Here is a 20,817-nt window from a genome sequence, read left to right on the forward strand (position 1 = left end):
ACATACACACTGAAAGTGAAAAGGTAGATTAAGATATTTCATGCAGATGGAAGTGGGGAAAAAGCCAGGATAGTAATACTTATAGCAGGAAAAATAGATTTTAAAACAAAGACCATAAGGAGACATAAATAAGAGCACTACATAGTGATAAAATTATCAATCTAACAGGAGGATATAACAATTATAAATATCTATGCACTCAATATTGGACCAGAAAATACACAAAGCAAATATTAACATAAATAATGGGAGAAATTTATAGTACCACAATAGTAGAAGGAGATAGTAACACCCTACTTGCAGAATATATAGATTATCCAGACAGAAAATCAATAAGAGGATAGGGTGTTTATGTGACTCCTAGACCATATGGACTTAAAAACTACACACAGAACACTTTACCCCAAAACAGAAGAATAAACATTATTTTTAAATACACATGGAATATCTTTCAGGATAGATTACATGTTAGATCACAAAACAATTCTCAAAAATTTGAGAAGATTGAAATCATATAAAGCACCCTTTCTGACTTCAATGATGTGAAACTAGAAATCAAGTACAAAAAAAGAAAAAAAAACTCTGGGAAAAAAGAAACATGTGGAGGCTATACAACATGTTACTAATTAATCAGTGGGTCAACAGCAACAACAACAAAAATCAAAGAGGAAATTAAAAAATACATGGAGACAAAAGAAAACAAAATCACAATGGTCCAAAATCCCACCCTCATTATGGCAGGTAATATGCTTTACTCATTGTCTACTGATTTAAATGCTAATCTCATCTAAAAATTCTTTCCAAGAAATCTGGAATAGTGTTTGACCAAATATTGGTACAATGGCCTAGCCAAGTTGACACAAGAAATTAATTGTCACGCCATCCAATTGCCTTTTTGTTAGATTAGACAGGCTCTGGTAAAGTAGATTTCCCTAAGGCAGACCCCTGAAGTGGAGAACAGGACACTTTAGGTGTATTTCAAAATGACTACTTTTCCTCTGAGCATATTTCAGAATGGTGACTCTACCCCTCCCGTCCCAAACAATTTTTCTGATATTCACTGTGAGAACCTGATTGGGCTCTTCGTGGTTAAAGCCATGAAACTGTGCTCCAAGAGTGGGCTCCCAGAAATTTTTAACTCTCAGGTTCAGCTTCCAGCAATTAATTATAATTTGTGTTCTCACCAGTTTCTGGCTAGAGCTGTGGCTGTGTTTCATGTAAGCTAAGATTCTCTGCATCCACCTGTTTCTCCACTTTTCAGGGAAGTCATTTGTCCTGTGACCTCAATTCTCTGAACAATCTAAGAAGAGTTGTTGATTTTCATGGTTGTTGTTGTTGTTGTTGTTGTGAAGATGGGAGTAATTAATTTCAAGCCCTTTACATGTCAGAATAGAAACCAGAAGTCCAATATATATTTTAGATTTCCCTCACCGTCTGCCAGCACTTCAGCTAGTTCCCTTGACAGATGTAGTCTTTGGTTATCTTGTCCTTGTTAGACCAGGGTGGCTGCAATTATCCATTTACTAACTACAAACAGTCAAGGTAGCATGAGAAAATATCAAAATGAATCACTCAAACTTCCTTCTTTGGTCTAATTATATACCGACAGCCCTATTTCATCATAGTAGTCAGGGTCAATTAACCCCACGAGCATAGTAACTCTTATTTGCCTTCTGATACACTAACATGAAAATTTTCAAACTAATCAGGCAACAGTGATTGCCTCAGATTCAGTGGAAACCTTATGAAGTGTTCTGGAAGAAGCATTCTCCCTTCCCTTTCAGGAATCAGAACTTCTAATGAAGAAGGCCCTAAAGTGTCAGAAATAGGCAGCAGCAATTATTCATTGGGTCACTGGTAATAATGGTAAGAGGGTATTTCTACTTCCATTAATTGATTACTAAACCCATATATTGTAACTATTGGGAACCCAATACCATATAACAGCTGCAGATTCAATATATATAACACATTCTTTTTTTAAAGAATTTTTTAATGCTTATTTATTTTTGAGAAATACAGAGAAAGACAGAGCATGAGTGGGGGAGGGCCAAAGAGAGAAAGAGACACAGAATCTGAAGCAGGCTCCAGGCTCTGAGCTGTCAGCACAGAGCCAGATGCGAGGCTCTAACTCATGAACTGTGAGATCATGACCTGAGCCAAGTCTTATGCTTAACCGACTGAGCCACCCAGGCGCCCCTGCATATACCTCATTCTTGAGGAAAGTAAATAATCTTAAAATGCCAGCAGCATGCAAAAATAATAATTTATTTCTCACATGTAAGTTTCATGTTCAGCTGGTGGAGCTGTGCTTCAGGCTTTAGTGATTGGAAAAGTTGGGGTGGTTCATTTCTATAATTCTCTTCTTATTTTGTGTTAGAAAAGTCATGTTTTTTTTTTTTAAGTCATGTTCTTCTCATGGAAATAGCAGAATACATGAAAGGAGAGGTGGGGACACTGGGTGGCTCAGTGAATTAAGTGTCTCTATTTCAGCTCAGGTCATGATCTCACAGTTTGTGAGATTGAGCCCCACTTGGGGCTTTCTGCTGGGCATGGAGCCTGCTTAGGATTCTCTTCTCCCTCTCTCTCTGCCCCTTCCCCCTCATTCTCTCTCTCTTTCAAAATAAGTAAATAAACATTTTAAAAAGTCAAAGTGCACTAGACAAGCATATTCCAAACTTTTGTCTTGAATCTCATCTGCTAACATACCATTGGGCCAAAGCAAGCCAAAAATCAAAGGTGGGAAATTAATATCTGCATTATAAAAGGAACTGAAATGTTACCTAGGGAATGGATGCAATGAAGAATGAAAAATGGGGGTAATAATTAAATTTACCACAGGTAGTGTGATCAATAAATGTTGCTTCTTCAACCAAATACCCATATATTTTTTTTTAATTTAACGTTTATTTATTTTTGAGACAGAGAGAGACAGAGCAGGAACGGGGGAGGGTCAGAGAGAGAGGGAGACACAGAATACGAAACAGGCTCCAGGCTCTGAGCTGTCAGCAGAGCCCAACACGTGGGGCTCAAACTCACAGACCGCGAGATCATGACCTGAGCTGAAGTCAGACACCTAACTGACTGAGCCACCCAGACACCCCTAAATTCCCATGTTTTAAAAAGCATATCCTGATGCCATATTTATACAATATACAAAATAAATTTCATACGGATCCCAGGTCTATATATGAAATCTAAGACAATAACGCCTAATAGAAAATATGGGAGAAAATATTTAATGACATAAAGTAGGCAAGGATTTCTTAAACAGTAAAAATTATTGCTAGCCATAAGCTTAAAATTTTGGCAGATTGGACTAAATTAAGATTAATACTTCTTCCATCAGTACACCTTATAAAAAGAGTGTAAAACTAAGCAATAGACTGAAATAATATATTTGGTATTAATATTTGCTATGCAGTAACTGAAAAGGATTGGAACTAGAAGATATAAAGAACTACAAATCTACGAAAAGAAAAGAAAAGAAAAGAAAAGAAAAGAAAAGAAAAAAGATTGGTACCCAACAATAACATTGAGCAAAATACTTGACTATGCACCTCACAAAAGAGGATATTCAAATCACCAATTAAAAATGGAAACATGCTAAAACTCAATAGTCATCAGGGAAATACAATTAAAGCATTCTGATATACTTGTGTTGTTGTTGTTGTTGTTTTATCTTGTTGCTGGATACATATTTATTTAGGTCTTCAATAAATTTTTAAACAGAAAAAAGTGAATTGAAGTAATTCTTCTCTCTGTGTGGTTATGCCACAGCTAATATACATGTTTTTATCTGTGGAGATGACATTATTAATGGACAAGACAACTCTGTGTCAGTGTGACTAAGATAAGGAAGTGAGTAGTCACTGATGAATTTAATATTATTTCTCCATTTCACTTTTTAAGGTTTTATTTTAATTTCAAAACCCACCCAATGTTCATCAATAAAGGGGCACTCCTTAATTCTCATCATGTATTTCACCCATCCTCCAACACCCCTCCCCTGTAGTAACCATCAGTTTGTTCAATATAGTTAAGAGTTGTTTCTTGGTTTCTCTCTCTCTCTTTCTCTCTCTCTTTCCCTTTGCCTACTTTTTTTGTGTCTTAAATTCCACATAAGAGTTAAATCATATGGTATTTATCTTTGACTGACTTATCTCAGCATTATACTCTCTAGCTCCATCCATTTCATGGCAAATGGCAAAATTTCATTCTTTTAATGGCTGAATAATATTCCTGTGTGTGTGTGTGTGTGTGTGTGTGTGCGTGTGTCCATTCATCAGTCTATGGACACGTGAGCTGCTTCCATATCTTGGGTATTGCAATCAATGCTACTATAAACAGGGCTGCATGTGTCCCTTTGAATTAGTGTTTTGTATTCTTTGGGTAAATACCCAGTAGTACTGGATCATAGGGTAATTCTATTTTTAACTTTTTGAGGAACCTCCATAGTGTTTTCCACAGTAGCTGCAACAGTTTGCATTCCCACAAACAGTACAAGAGGGTTCCCTTTTCTCCACATCCTCACCAACACCTGTTGTTTCTTGTGTTGTTGATTTTAGCCATTCTGACAGATGTGAAGTGATATCACATTGTATCGCTTTGCATCTCTCTGATGATGAGTGATGTTGAGCATCTTTTCATATGTCTGTTGGCATCTGGATGTTTTCTTTGGAAAAAAATCTTCATGTATTCTACCCATTTTTTAATTATTTATTTTTGGGGTGTTGAGTTTCATAAGTTCCTTATATACTTGGAATGCTAACCCTTTATCAGATATGTCATTTGCAAATATCTTCTCCCATTATGTCGGTTGCCTTTTAGTTTTATTGTTTCCTTCTCTGTGCAGAAGCTTTTTATTTTGATGTAGTCTCAATAGTTTATATTTTTACTTTTGTTTCCCTTGCCTCAGGAGACATATCTAGAAAGAAGTTGCTGTGGCTGATGTCAAAGAAGTTACTGCCTGGTTTGTTTTCTAGGATTTTTAAGGCTTCAGGTCTCACATTTAGGTCTTTAATCTATTTTGAATTTAGTTTAGTGTATGGTGCGTCCATTTCATGTTTAATTTTTAGGGGTTGTTTTTAAAATTTTATTTTTAATAAAAATAAATTTATTTTTAATAAAAAAAACTAAACTCCAGCCATAATAAAGTAACAAGGACTGGACTTTCCATCCTACCTTAAACAACATATTAAAAAACTGACAAAATATATGAAACAATGATCTTTAAACACTGGACAAGGACTCACAGGGTTCCTGAGAGAAGGGAAACAAAGTGAGCCCTAACTCTAACCCTTACCCTAACAATTGTCCTAGTTTATTGCCAGAAAAGAGCCTCCAAGACATAATGCAGGAAATGAGAACCCAAAAAGAGTCTGGCAGTCTCATTAAGTTGAAGAGACAGAATGGAGGATTTGAGGACACCAAGAGATTAGAATATACAATACAGAATACTAGAGGGGAAAAGTATACACAGAATGAGAGCTCTAGAGACGTGAAGAAATTTCTCCTTCCAGTGTCCCACTGAGTTCTGATTATGTATGTGAGGAAACTATCCTCAGACCATTAGAAAGGAGCAGGCAAAACAATTTTTGGAATGTAAATAGGGTTATAAAGTGTTCCTATTGTTGGGGTGTCTGGATGGCTCAGGTGGTTAAGTATCTGACTTTGGTTCAGGTCATGATCTCGTAGTCCATGGGTTTGAGCACTGCCTCCAGTTCTGTGCTGACAGCCTGGAGCCTGCTTCAGATTCTGTGTCTCCCTCTCTCTCTGCCCCTCCTTTGGATTCTGTGTCTCCCTCTCTCTCTGCCCCTCCCCTGCTGTCTCTCTCTCTCAAAAATAAACATTTAAAAAATTTAAAGAATCTACATCTTAAAAAAAAAAAGTTCCCATTCTCAAAAGCCAAAATCAAGATATCGCCTAATGACTGGGACATTAAATAAAATACTCAGAAAGATATTACATCAGTAGAGAGGATAAATTAACCCTAGAAAAAAATATTTTCAGTTTCTTGTATCCCTTAAAAATTCCTAAAGGTAAAGCTTGAAATGATCAAAGTATGTTAATTCAGTATGAGAATAAAGCTGAAAAATGAATTTTTAAAATATCAGGCACCCAACAAAGTAAACTTCACAGTGTCTGGCACAGTCAAAGGTACCTGGCATGTTGGGTGTGGATGAGATAATTGCCAGGTCCTGATGCCATAACTGGTGAGTCCTGATGCTGTGACTGGTGAGTCCACTCATCAAAGTGAGCTTGCAACCTCACCAAGCCCATATCTGTAAGCCCACACCAGACCCAGTAGCACTGAGACACAGAAGAAAAAAGCCAGTTTAAGAAGGTAAAGGAGCTGAGAGAATGCTCACTCCCCTCCACCATAAAAGCCAACACTGGAACAAGGTCCAGCTGACAGTAAGTTTGTGACATCAGTGAGCCCAGGGACCACAAGCCCACACCACCCTCCGTGGTGTTTGGGCAGAGAGAATGAGCTGTTTTGTGTTTCTTTTGTTGTTGTTGTTCATTTTATTTTGAAGGATTTTTTTAATTTCAAAGTTTATTTTATTTTTTATTTTTTAATTTTTCTTGTTTTTGTTTTTGTTGTTTTTTTCTTTTTCTTTTCTCTTTTTTCTCTCTTATTTTCTTCTTTTTTTCTTTTTCTTATTTCTCTTTATCTTTTCTTCTTTAATTATTATTATTTTTCTTTTATTATTATTCTTTTCATCTTTCTATAAAAAGCTATGATTTGAGAGTAGAATATGCCACCACAGCTCCAGCAAGTCAGCAAAAGTCACCAATCACACAGTCTACAGAGGTGACACCATACAAAAAATCATGTCTTTAAGTTTATAAGTAGCTGCTCTGCTAAATCCATGAAAATAAACACAGAAAGTGAAGAAAATGGGGAGACAGGAGAATATACTCCAAAGGAAAGAACAAGAGAAAGCCTTTGGAAAAAAGTTAAATGAAATAAAGTTAAGAAAAAATATGCCTTATAAAGAATTTAAAGTAATGATGATAAAGGTACTCAACAGAAGAAGTCAATAAGGCCTTCAATAGAGACAGAAAATATTAAAAAAGAACCAATTACAGTTGAACTGACCTAAATAATAAGTGAAATAAAAAACTCACTAGAGTGAATCAACAGTAAATTAGAGGATTCAGTAGCATGTTTCAGTGATCTCAAAGACAGAGTAATGGAAAGCAAACAAGCTGAAAAGTAAAAAGAAAAAATAATGTTTTAAAAATAGGATAGATTAAAAGATCTCTTGGGAACACCAAGTGAATAAGTATTCACATTTTAGGGGTCCTGGAAGAAGGGAGAAAGATGTAGGACTTATTTGAAGAAATAATAACTGAAAACTTCCCTAACCTATGGAAGGAAATAGACATTCAGGTCCAAGAATCACACAGAGTTCCAAATGAAAGGAACCCAAAGAGATCCACATCACAATGTCAAATTTAGGTAAACAGAGAATTTTTAAAGAAGCAAAGAGAGAAACAAAAAGTTACTTAGACAACATATAAGGCTGTGAGCTGATTTTTCAGCAAAAACAAATTTGAAGGCCAGCAGAAAATTTTCAGTGGCATGATTTATTAAAAATACTACGTGGCAATGAGAAAAAATGAAATATGGCCTTTTGTAGCAACGTGGATGGAACTGGAGAGTGTAATGCTAAGTGAAATAAGCCATACAGAGAAAGACAGATACCATATGGTTTCACTCTTATGTGGATCCTGAGAAACTTAACAGGAACCCATGGGGGAGGGGAAGGAAAAAAAAAAGAGGTTAGAGTGGGAGAGAGCCAAAGCATAAGAGAATGTTAAAAACTGAGAACAAACTGAGGGTTGATCGGGGGTGGGAGGGAGGGGAGGGTGGGTGATGGGTATTGAGGAGGGCACCTTTTGGGATGAGCACTGGGTGTTGTATGGAAACCAATTTGTCAATAAATTTCATATAAAAAAAAAAGTACTGAAATGAAAATTTAAAAAAAATCCTACAACCAAGGATACTTACCCAGCAAGGTTATTATTCAGATTTGAAAAAGAGAGTTTCCCACACAAAAGATAAAAGATTTTATCAATAATAAACCAGCCTTACAAGAAAAGTTAAAGGGACTCTTTTAAGTGGACAAGAATTGTCCATAGTTAGTTACAAAAATTTTATAAATAAAAATATGTAAAATATGACAACATATACATAAAATGCGGAGAAAAGAATAAAAAGGGAAGAGAAGGGGGAAAGAAAAAGAAAAGTTGTTTTAAAAGAATGCTTTGGAACTTAAATGACCATCAAATTAATATAAACTGCTATATAATTAGGATGTTATATATCTGCTGTATAATTAGGATGTTATATATCTGCTGTATAATTAGGATGTTATATATCAACCTCATGGGGAAAAAATCCCAAAACCTATGATAGATGCACAAAAACTAAAGAGAAAGGGGACCAAACATAACATTATAAGAACTCATCAATCCCTGGCTCCTTGGTGGCTCAGTCAGTTAAGAATCTGACTCTTGATTTTTTGTCTCAGGTCATGGTCTCATGGTTCCTGAGTATGAACCCTGCATAGTGCCCCATGCTGACAGTGCAGATCCTGTTTGGAATTGCCTCTCTCCCTCTTTCTCTCTGCCCCTCTCCTGCTCACTCTGTCTCTCTCTCTCTCAAAAAAATAAAAAACTAACTAAATAAATACTCATCAATCTCAAAGAAAGACAGCAAAAGAAGAGAATAATAAAAAAGAACTACAAAAAGACCAGAAAACAAATTTCCAAAAATGACAATAAGTACATACCTATCAATAATTATTTTAAATATAAATGACCTAAATGCTGCAATCAAAAGACACAGGGTGGTGGAATGCATTAAAAAAGACCCATCTATATCTTGCCTACAAGAGACTCACTTTAGACCTAAAAACAAATATACACTGAATGTGAAAGGATGGGAACATATTCATCATGCAAATGGAAGGAGAAAAAGCAGAGGCTGCAATACTTATATCAGACAAAATAGATGTTAAAGAAAAAAACTTCAGCAAAAGACAAAGAATAGCATTACATTAGTGACAAAGGGATCAATCGAACAAGAGAATATAACAAGTATAAATATCTATGCTCCCAACACTGGAGCACCTAATTACACAAAGCAAATATTAAGAGAAATAAAGAGAGAAACTGATGCTAAAAGAATAATAAGAAGGGATGTTAACACTTACTGTCCACTTACATCAATGGACAGATCAGATAGACTGAAAACGAATAATGAAATAATGTCTTTGAAGGACACATTAGATCAGATGGATATAATAGATATATACAGGAATATTATATCCAAAACCAACAGTATACCCATATTTTTCTAGTGCACGTGGAACATTCTGCAGAGTAAATCACATATTAGTCAATAACAAAGCCTCAATATGTTTAAGAAGATTAAAACCATACTATGCATCTTTTCCAGTCATAATAGTATAAGTCTAGATATAAAACTCAAAGAAAAAAAACTGGAAAAACATATAATCAAATGGAGATTAAATTATACTATAATACTAATGGGCCAATGAAGAAATAAAAGAAAAAATAAAATATTACATGGAGACAAATGAAAATGAAAACATAATGATCCACAATCTTTGGAACACAGTGAAAACAGTTCTAAGATGGAACTATATAGCAATACAAAATAATCTAACCTTATACCTGAAGGAGCTAGACAAAGAACAAGGCCCAAAGTAAGTACAAAAAGAAAATCATAAAGATCAGAGTAGAAATAAATGATAGAGAGACTAAAAAATAATAGAGAAAAGAAATTAAATCAAGAACTGATTCTTTGAAAAGATAAATAAAATTGACAAATTCCTAGCCAGACTCATCAAGAAAAAGAGAGAAAGGGCCCAAATAAATAAAATAAGAAATTAGAGAGAAGAGACAACTGATACCCCAGAATACAAAGTATTATAAAGAAATACTATGAAAAATTATATGCCAAAAAACTGGACAACCTTGATGAACTGAATAAATTCCTAGAAACAGACAGTCTTCCAAAACTGAACTGGTAAGAAATAGAAAATATGAACATACCAATTACTGGCAATGATATAGAATTGGTAATCAAAAAACTACCAAAATCATAAGTCCAGGACAAGATGGACTCACAGGTGAATTCTACAAGACATTTAAAGAAGAGTTAATACCTATTCTCCTCAAACTATTCCAAAAACTAATATAGGAAAGAAAGATTCCAACTATGTTCTATGATGTCAGCATTATCCTGATACCAAAACCAGACAGAGACAATACCACCACCACAAAAACAACAAAAACACTACAGGCTAATATCCCCAATTAACATCTATGCAACAATTCTTAACAAAATATTAACAAACTGCATACAACAATACGTTAAAAAGATCATTTATCACGATCTGGTAGGATTTATTCCAGGGATGCACAGATGCTTCAATATATGCAAATCTATCGATATCATGCACACATCATTAAAAAGAAGAATAAAAATAATATGATCATCTCATTAGATACAGAAAAAACATTTAACAATATTCAGCATCTTTTCATGATAAAAACTTTCAACAAAGTGGAGTGAAGGAAAACCTATCTCAAAATTATAAAGACCATATATGAAAAACCAAAAAAAAACATGTCAATGGTGAAAAACTGAGAGCTTTTCCTCCAGAAACAAGACAAGGATGTGCACCCTCGTTACTTTTATTCAACATGGTACTAGAAGTAATCAAACAAGGAAAAGAAATAAGAAGTAGCCATACAGGTAAAGAAGAAATTAAACTGTCACTTTTTTTTTTCAATATATGAAATTTATTGTCAAATTGGTTTCCATACAACACCCAGTGCTCATCCCAAAAGGTGCCCTCCTCAATGCCCATCACCCACCCACCCCTCCCTCCCACCCCCCATCAACCCTCAGGTTGTTCTCAGTTTTTAACAGTCTCTTATGATTTGGCTCTCTCCCACTCTAACCTCTTTTTTTTTCCCTTCCCCTCCCCCATGGGTTTCTGTTCAGTTTCTCAAGATCCACATAAGAGTGAAACCATATGGTATCTGTCTTTCTCTGTATGCCTTATTTCACTTAGCATCACACTCTCCACTTCCATCCAAGTTGCTACAAGGGGCCATATTTCATTCTTTCTCATTGCCACGTAGTATTCCATGGTGTATATAAACCACAATTTCTTTATCCATTCATCAGTTGATGGACATTTAGGCTCTTTCCACAATTTGGCTATTGTTGAGAGTGCTGCTATAAACATTGGGGTACATGTGCCCCTATGCATCAGTACTCCTTTATCCCTTGGGTAAATTCCTAGCAGTGCTATTGCTGGGTCATAGGGTAGGTCTATTTTTAATTTTCTGAGGAACCTCCACACTGTTTCCAGAGCGGCTGCACCAATTTGCATTCCCACCAACAGTGCAAGAGGGTTCCCGTTTCTCCACATCCTCTCCAGCATCTATAGTCTCCTGATTTGTTCATTTTGGCCACTCTAACTGGCGTGAGGTGATATCTGAGTGTGGTTTTGATTTGTATTTCCCTGATGAGGAGCGACGTTGAACATCTTTTCATGTGCCTGTTGGCCATCCGGATGTCTTCTTTAGAGAAGTGTCTATTCATGTTTTCTGCCCATTTCTTCACTGGGTTATTTGTTTTTCGGGTGTGGAGTTTGGTGAGCTCTTTATAGATTTTGGACACTAGCCCTTTGTCCGATATGTCATTTGCAAATATCTTTTCCCATTCCGTTGGTTGCCTTTTAGTTTTGTTGGTTGTTTCCTTTGCTGTGCAGAAGCTATTTATCTTCATAAGGTCCCAGTAATTCATTTTTGCTTTTAATTCCCTTGCCTTTGGGGATGTGTCGAGTAAGAGATTGCTACGGCTGAGGTCAGAGAGGTCTTTTCCTGATTTCTCCTCTAGGGTTTTGATGGTTTCCTGTCTCACATTCAGGTTCTTTGTCCATTTTGAGTTTATTTTTGTGAATGGTGTGAGAAAGTGGTCTAGTTTCAACCTTCTGCATGTTGCTGTCCAGTTCTCCCAGCACCATTTGTTAAAGAGACTGTCTTTTTTCCATTGGATGTTCTTTCCTGCTTTGTCAAAGATGAGTTGGCCATACGTTTGTGGGTCTAGTTCTGGGGTTTCTATTCTATTCCATTGGTCTATGTGTCTGTTTTTGTGCCAAGACCATGCTGTCTTGATGATGACAGCTTTGTAGTAGAGGCTAAAGTCTGGGATTGTGATGCCTCCTGCTTTGGTCTTCTTCTTCAAAATTACTTTGGCTATTCGGGGTCTTTTGTGGTTCCATATGACTTTTAGGATTGCTTGTTCTAGTTTTGAGAAGAATGTTGGTGCAATTTTGATTGGGATTGCATTGAATGTGTAGATAGCTTTGGGTAGTATTGACATTTTGACAATATTTATTCTTCCAATCCATGAGCAGGGAATGTCTTTCCATTTCTTTATATATTCTTCAACTACCTTCATAAGCTTTCTATAGTTTTCAGCATACAGATCTTTTACACCTTTGGTTAGATTTATTCCTAGGTATTTTATGCTTCTTGGTGCAATTGTGAATGAGATCAGTTTCTTTGTCTTTCTGTTGCTTCATTGTTAGTGTATAAGAATGCAACTGATTTCTGTACATTGATTTTGTATCCTGCAACTTTGCTGAATTCATGTATCAGTTCTAGCAGACTTTTGGTGGAGTCTATCAGATTTTCGATGTATAATATCATGTCATCTGCAAAAAGCAAAAGTTTGACTTCATCTTTGCCAATTTGGATGCCTTTGATTTCCTTTTGTTGTCTGATTGCTGATGCTAGAACTTCAAGCACTATGTTCAACAACAGCAGTGAGAGTGGACATCCCTGTCGTGTTCCTGATCTCAGGGAAAAAGCTCTCTGTTTTTCCCCATTGAGGATGATGTTAGCTGTGGGCTTTTCATAAATGGCTTTGATGATCTTTAAGTATGTTCCTTCCATCCCGACTTTCTCAAGGGTTTTTATTAAGAAAGGGTGCTGGATTTTGTCAAAGGCCTTTTCTGCATCGATTGACAGGATCATATGGTTCTTATCTTTTCTTTTATTAATGTGATGTATCACGTTGATTGATTTTCGGATGTTGAACCAGCCCTGCATCCCAGGAATGAATCCCACTTGATCATGGTGAATAATTCTTTTTATATGCTGTTGAATTCGATTTGCTAGTGTCTCATTGAGAATTTCTGCACCCATATTCATCAGGGATATTGGCCTGTAGTTCTCTTTTTTTACTGGGTCTCTGTCTGGTTTAGGAATCAAAGTAATACTGGCTTCATAGAATGAGTCTGGAAGTTTTCCTTCCCTTTGTTTTTCTTGGAATAGCTTGAGAAGGATAGGTATTATCTCTGCTTTAAATGTCTGGTAGAACTCCCCTGGGAAGCCATCTGGTCCTGGACTCTTATTTGTTGGGAGATTTTGATAACCGATCAAATTCCTTGCTGGTTATGGGTCTGTTCAAGCTTTGTCTTTCCCTCTGATTGAGTTTTGGAAGAGTGTGGGTGTTTAGGAATTTGTCCATTTCTTCCAGGTTGTCCAATTTGTTGGCATATAATTTTTCATAGTATTCCCTGATAATTGTTTGTATCTCTGAGGGATTGGTTGTAATAATTCCATTTTCATTCATGATTTTATCTATTTGGGTCATCTCCCTTTTCTTTTTGAGAAGCCTGGCTAGAGGTTTGTCAATTTTGTTTATTTTTTCAAAAAACCAACTCTTGGTTTCGTTGATCTGCTCTACCGTTTTTTTAGATTTCATATTGTTTAATTCTGCTCTGATCTCAATTATTTCCCTTCTTCTGCTGGGTTTAGGCTGCCTTTGCTGTTCTGCTTCTAGTTCCTTTAGGTGTGCTGTTAGATTTTGTATTTGGGATTTTTCTTGTTTCTTGAGATAGGCCTGGATTGCAATGTATTTTCCTCTCAGGACTGCCTTCGCTGCGTCCCAAAGCCTTTGGATTGTTGTATTTTCATTTTCGTTTGTTTCCATATATTTTTTGATTTCTTCTCTAATTGCCTGGTTGACCCACTCATTCGTTAGTAGGGTGTTCTTTAACCTCCATGCTTTTGGAGGCTTTCCAGACTTTTTCCTGTGGTTGATTTCAAGCTTCATAGCATTGTGGTCTGAAAGTATGCATGGTATAATTTCAATTCTTGTAAACTTATGAAGGGCTGTTTTGTGACCCAGTATATGATCTATCTTGGAGAATGTTCCATGTGCACTCGAGAAGAAAGTATATTCTGTTGCTTTGGGATGCAGAGTTCTAAATATATCTGTCAAGTCCATCTGATCCAATGTCTCATTCAGGACCCTTGTTTCTTTATTGACCGTGTGTCTAGATGATCTATCCATTTCTGTAAGTGGGGTGTTAAAGTCCCCTGCAATTACCACATTCTTATCAATAAGCTTGCTTATGTGTATGAGTAATTGTTTTATATATTTGGGGGCTCCGGTATTCAGCGCATAGACATTTATAATTGTTATCTCTTCCTGATGGATAGACCCTGTAATTATTATATAATGTCCTTCTTCATCTCTTGTTACAGCCTTTAATTGAAAGTCTAGTTTGTCTGATATAAGTATGGCTACTCCAGCTTTCTTTTGGCTTCCAGTAGCATGATAAATAGTTCTCCATCCCTTCACTCTCAATCTGAAGGTGTCCTCAGGTCTAAAATGAGTCTCTTGTAGACAGCAAATAGATGGGTCTTGTTTTTTTATCCATTCTGATACCCTATGTCTTTTGGTTGGCGTGTTTAATCCATTTACATTCAGTGTTATTATAGAAAGATACAGGTTTAGAGTCATTGTGATGTCTGTATGTTTTATGCTTGTAGTGATGTCTCTGGTACTTTGTCTCACAGGATCCCCCTTAGGATCTCTTGTAGGGCTGGTTTAGTGGTGACAAATTCCTTCAGTTTTTGTTTGTTTGGGAAGACCTTTATCTTTCCTTCTATTCTAAATGACAGACTTGCTGGATAAAGGATTCTCAGCTCCATATTTTTTTCTGTTTAGCACACTGAATATCTCATGCCAATCCTTTCTGGCCTGCCAAGTTTCAAAAGAGAGATCAGTCACGAGTCTTATAGGTCTCCCTTTATATGTGAGAGCACGTTTATCCCTTCGTGCTTTCAGAATTTTCTCTTTATCCTTGTATTTTGCCAGTTTCCCTATGATATGTCATGCAGAAGATCGATTCAAGTTCCGTTTGAAGGGAGTTCTCTGTGCCTCTTGGATTTCAATGCCTTTTTCCTTCCCCAGTTTAGGGAAGTTCTCAGCTATTATTTCTTCAAGTACCCCTTCAGCACCTTTCCCTCTCTCTTCCTCCTCTGGGATACCAATTATGCGTATATTATTTCTTTTTAGTGTATCACTTAGTTCTCTAATTTTCCCCTCATACTCCTGGATTTTTTTATCTCTCTTTTTCTCAGCTTCCTCTTTTTCCATAACTTTATCTTCTAGTTCACCTATTCTCTCCTCTGCCTCTTCAATCCGAGCAGTCGTGGTTTCCATTTTGTTTTGCATTTCTTTTAAATGTTTTTCAGCTCCTCGTGATTGTTCCTTAGTCCCTTGATCTCTGTAGCAAGAGATTCTCTGCTGTCCTCTATACTGTTTTCAAGCCCAGCGATTAATTTTATGACTATTATTCTAAATTCACTTTCCGTTATATTATTTAAATCTTTTTTGATCAGCTCATTAGCTGTTGTTATTTCCTGGAGATTCTTCTGGGGGGAATTCTTCCATTTGGTCATTTTGGATAGTCACTGGAGTGGTGAGGACCTGCAGGGCACTTCCCCTGTGCTGTGGTGTGTAACTGGAGTTGGTGGGCGGGGCCGCAGTCAGACCTGGTGTCTGCCTCCAGCCCACCCCTGGGGCCACAGTCAGACTGGTGTGTGCCTTCTCTTCCCCTCTCCTAGGGGCAGGATTCACTGTAGTGTGCAAGTGGCCCATCTGGGCTACTTGCACACTGTCAGGCTTGTGGTGCTGGGGATCTGGCGTATTAGCTGGGGTGGGTAGGCAAGGTGCACGGGGGCAGGAGGGGCAGGCTTAGCTCGCTTCTCCTTAGGTGATCCACTTCAGGAGGGGCCCTGTGGCAGCGGGAGGGAGTCAGATCCGCTGCCAGAGGTTTGGCTCCGCAGAAGCACAGCATTGGGTATTTGCGCAGAGGGAGCAATTTCCCTGGCAGGAACTGGTTCCCTTTGGGATTTTGGCTGGGGGATGGGCGAAGGAGATGGCGCTGGCGAGCGCCTTTTTTCCCCACCAAACTGAGCTCTGTCATCTGGGGGCTCAGCAGCTCTCCCTCCCTTTGTCCTCCAGCCTTCCCACTTTCCGAGCAGAGCTGTTAACTTATGACCTCCCAGATGCTAAGTCGCGCTTGCTGTCAGAACACAGTCTGTTCGGCCCCTCCGCTTTTGCCAGCCATACTCGGGGGCTCTGCTTGGCCAGCAGGCTGCCCTTCCACCTCGGCTCCCTCCCGCCAGTCCGTGGAGCGTGCACCGCCTTGCCGCCCTTCATACCCTCTTCCGTGGGCCTCTCTCATCTACGCTTGGCTCCGGAAACTCCGTTCTGCTAATCCTCTGGTGGTTTTCTGGGTTATTTAGGCAGGTGTAGGTGGAATCTAAGTGATCAGCAAGACGCACGGTGAGCCCAGCGTCCTCCTATGCCACCATCTTCTGAGTCGTCCAAACTGTCACTCTTTACAGATGACATGATAACATAGATAGAAAATCCTAAAGAATTCACCAAAATATTACTGGCTCTTGCAAAACACAGTTATACATCTATGAAGTCTCCTTCCAGTATTCTGTACTTTTCCCCAAGTTTTATTGAGAAAAAATTGACATATGCCAGTGTACACATTTAAAGTACACAGTATGGTGGTACGATTTACAGTTTATTGTGACATGATTACCACAATAGGTCCAGCTAACTCCTACCTCCTCAAATAGATACAATAAAAAGAAAAGAAAGAATAAAAAAAGGAAAAATTTTCCTTCTGATGAGAACTCATCATTTACCATTTCTATATGTAATGCAGCAGTGCTAGCTATAGTTATCAAGTTGTACATTACTTCCCTAGCACTTATGTTATCTTATAACTGGAAGTTTGCACCTTTTGACCACGTTTGCCAATCTCTCCTCCCTCCACTCTCTGTCTTTAGTAACCACAAGTCTGATTTCTTTTTCTATTACTTTTAGAATTTTTTTAGATTTCACATATAAGTGATATCACAGTATTTTTTTTTCTGACTTATTTCACTTAGCATAATATCTTAAAGGTGTACTTTTAAAAGTATGGCTGACTTAAATTCCTTTAGGAGTCTTAGTGGTACTGTTCTCTATCTCCACTAGGGGTCATAATAGCCCTAGGTTTTTTATCTTGCTATGCTTTGAAAGTAACAATTTCTTTTTCATATACAAATGTATTGACTACCCTGTGTACAATTTTAAACTGTACAATGATTCTTGAGAATCACACATAAGGTCATCAAAATATTGCATGTCCAATCAAGCATTCACCATTCAGAAATGTGCAGAGAGGAAGTTCACTTTATTTTCAAAACTGCACATACTTTTTTTGGCCCTGGACACCTAATCTGTTTAGAGCATCTTATGTGTATCCTATTCCATTGTAAAAAGTCATAAGTAGTTATTAAAATGCCAGCCTCTTTTCAGTTCATTTCAGTAGTTGCTTCATACACTCATATTGAAATATTAAGCATGTTTTACATAATAAACCATTTAGCATAGTTCATAAACCAAATACTCCTATTTCATTGTGCATTAAATTTACAAATATCTTAACGTATATTCTTCTCTTGGCCTATTTTTGTAGAACTATTTTCCCATTATTTAATTATTGCCTCTTTGACATGGCTTTTATGAAGCTTCAAGACAGAATGCTAATGATGATAATAATCCCTCCTTAATATAACAGCACTACATATGGGTAAAGAAAGTATCAAGAAAATGATAGAAACTTGATGTGTTATTATTCAAATCATATAACCCTCTTCAAATGTATTTTATTAACATCTGTTTTAAATAGTGTTATTAAAGCTTATTATAGGCTCTGTCCCCTACCCCCCAACCTGGTTTCTTGAGATATAATTGACATATACCTTTGTGTAAGTTTAAGGTATATGACATAATTAGATACACACACACACATATTGCAAAATTATTACAATAAGGTTAGTCAATACACGTATCTCCTCACATAATTACTTGTGTATGTGTGTGTAGATAACAATTAAGATCTACTCTCTTGGCAACTTTCAACTATATAATACAGTATTGTTAACTATAATCACCATGTTAAATATTAGAGCTCCAGAAATTATTCATACTTTAATTGGATATTTGTACCATTTGACCAATATTTGCATTTTCCATAAACCTCCACCCCTCACAACTATCACTCTCCTTTTTTTTTTTATGAATCTGGGTACCTTTTTTTTTTTGCTTAGATTCCACATAAAAGTGAAATCATATGGTATTTTTCTTTCACAGTCTGACTTATTTCACTTAGCATTATTTCTTCAAGGTCCATTCATATTGTCATAAATGGCAGGATTTCCTATTTTAATGGCTGAATAATATTTCATTGCATATATATTTTTTAATATCTTATAATTTTATTTGTCAATTATACCCTAATATAGCTGAGATTAAAAAAAACACGCTGAAACAATAACACATGAGAAAAGCTGAAAATAAAAAGGAGAGGAGTTATGATGGTGGAGTAGGGGGATCCTAGGCTTTCCTCGTTCCTCAAACACAGTTGTATTGAGGTTAGATTACTTGGAACACACAGGAAATCAATCTACAGAGTGGCAGAATGACCTCCACAGATGGAGGGAGACAGCTTGGCAGGTGGGAGGTGTGTGGATATGAATTGACGGAGAGAAAAATGGCAGTACCATGGAAGGGAGTGAACACTTTCCCTGGAGAGACAAAAGGGAGGGAATGACAGAGGGGTTGAGATAGTGCAACATCGAGTTATCACAAGAGGAAAACCCCTCTGGACCACAGACTGGAGAGCAAGAAGTACTGAGCGTTCTTTTCCCAGTTCTTTTTCACAGTTTTTGGAGCTCAAAATCTGAGGTTTTGGAAGTGCATGACTTTCTCTGGAGTGAAACTGTGGTGAGTGTTCCTGGAGAAAAGGGAGCTGGCCCTGGAGTGCATAGGATGTGGTAGAGATCCCTGGGGTGTACTTGGAAGAGAACTCCCTTCCTGGAGTACTTTTAGAAGAGGGTTTATGCCTCCCCTAGGACAAAAGACCCTGGGGGTGCCAGCCAAAGGCCTTTTATCAACACAAAGGAGAGGCTCTACTCTAGAGGTGGAGAGTGGATATGTACTTTGCCACATCTTTTAAGACTTTAGGTTTTGAATCCCAGCTGTGCACCAAAGAAAAAACACAGGAGCATTGTGGCACAAGGTAAGCTGACTGCCTTTACTATTCTGTGAGGGCTGCCTGAAGAGCAGGGGTGAGATCCCTGGTCTGGGATCAAGAGATTAGTGTGGTACCATTTTACCCCCAACGCCAACATGGTAGTACTTCACAGAGCAACTCAGTGGCTCCCAGTGGAGGTGGGACCTGTCTACACCAAACCCTGCCCCTCTGTGCCTGGCACTGGCTTATTTACTGGGACAATACTGACACTGAATGTAGGTGGCCTCTCTTCTAGAAGAGCAAAGCCAGTACCCCCCCCAGGCACCAAGAGACAACTCATCCCCCCCATATTTACTTTTATTATTAGTAGTAGTATTATTAAGTATTAATTATTATTTGGAATCAGGCTCATAGTTCCTTACTTATTTTGTATCTTTTCCTTTATTCACTCTCTCTCCCTCTCTTTTTTCATATCAAGCTTTTTTATCCTTTTCTTGTTCTTTATTTTTTCTTTTCTTCTGATTTTTTTCTATTTTTTCTCTTCTTTTTCTATGGAATAAGCCTCATAGTTTTTTGATTCTCAGTTTAAATTTTTTTGTTCCATTTGCTTTTCCCTTTTTTTTGGCATCAGTCTCCCCCCCCTTTTTTTTCCAGGGTTACTTAACAAACAAATCAAAGCACACCTAGTTAAAGGTCCAAACAATCCACCACTGCAAGCAAGGAGGAGCTCTGCAGAGGGCTGATTACTATGAAAGAGTAGAAGGCACAAAATACAGCAGCAGAAGACACACAGCATACAGCAGAAACATTTCTTGGAGTGACAGGTGCCAGACAGTGTATGACCTCTTTTTAATATAGCATAGCTCTCAGGTGCAGGACATATAACAAGATTTTAGAACATGCAAAAGACAGAAACTTAGTCAAAATGACAAGATGGAGGAATTCTTCCCAAAAGAAAGGTCAAGAAGAAATAACAGCCAGGGACTTGGTCCAAACAAATTTACACAATATAGCTGAACAAGAATTTAGAAAAACAGTCATAAGAATACTAGCTGGGCTTGAAGAAAGCATAGAAGACACCAGAGATATCCTTGCTGCAGAGATCAAAGACTTAAGAACTAGTCAGGGTGAATTTAAAAATGTTATAACTGAGATGAAAAATAAATTAGACACAGTGACAGTAAGGAATGAGGAGGTAAGCAAAGAATGGGTGAAATAGAAGATAAAATTATGGAAAATGATGAAGCAGAATAAAAGAAAAAAGGAAATTACTAAATCACAAGATGAGAATTAGAGAAGTAAGTGATTCCATGAAAAGAAACAATATCCATATCATAGGAGTCTCAGAAGAAGAAGT

Source organism: Lynx canadensis, chromosome X (assembly GCF_007474595.2).
Source record: "Lynx canadensis isolate LIC74 chromosome X, mLynCan4.pri.v2, whole genome shotgun sequence".
NCBI classification, from domain to species: domain Eukaryota; kingdom Metazoa; phylum Chordata; class Mammalia; order Carnivora; family Felidae; genus Lynx; species Lynx canadensis.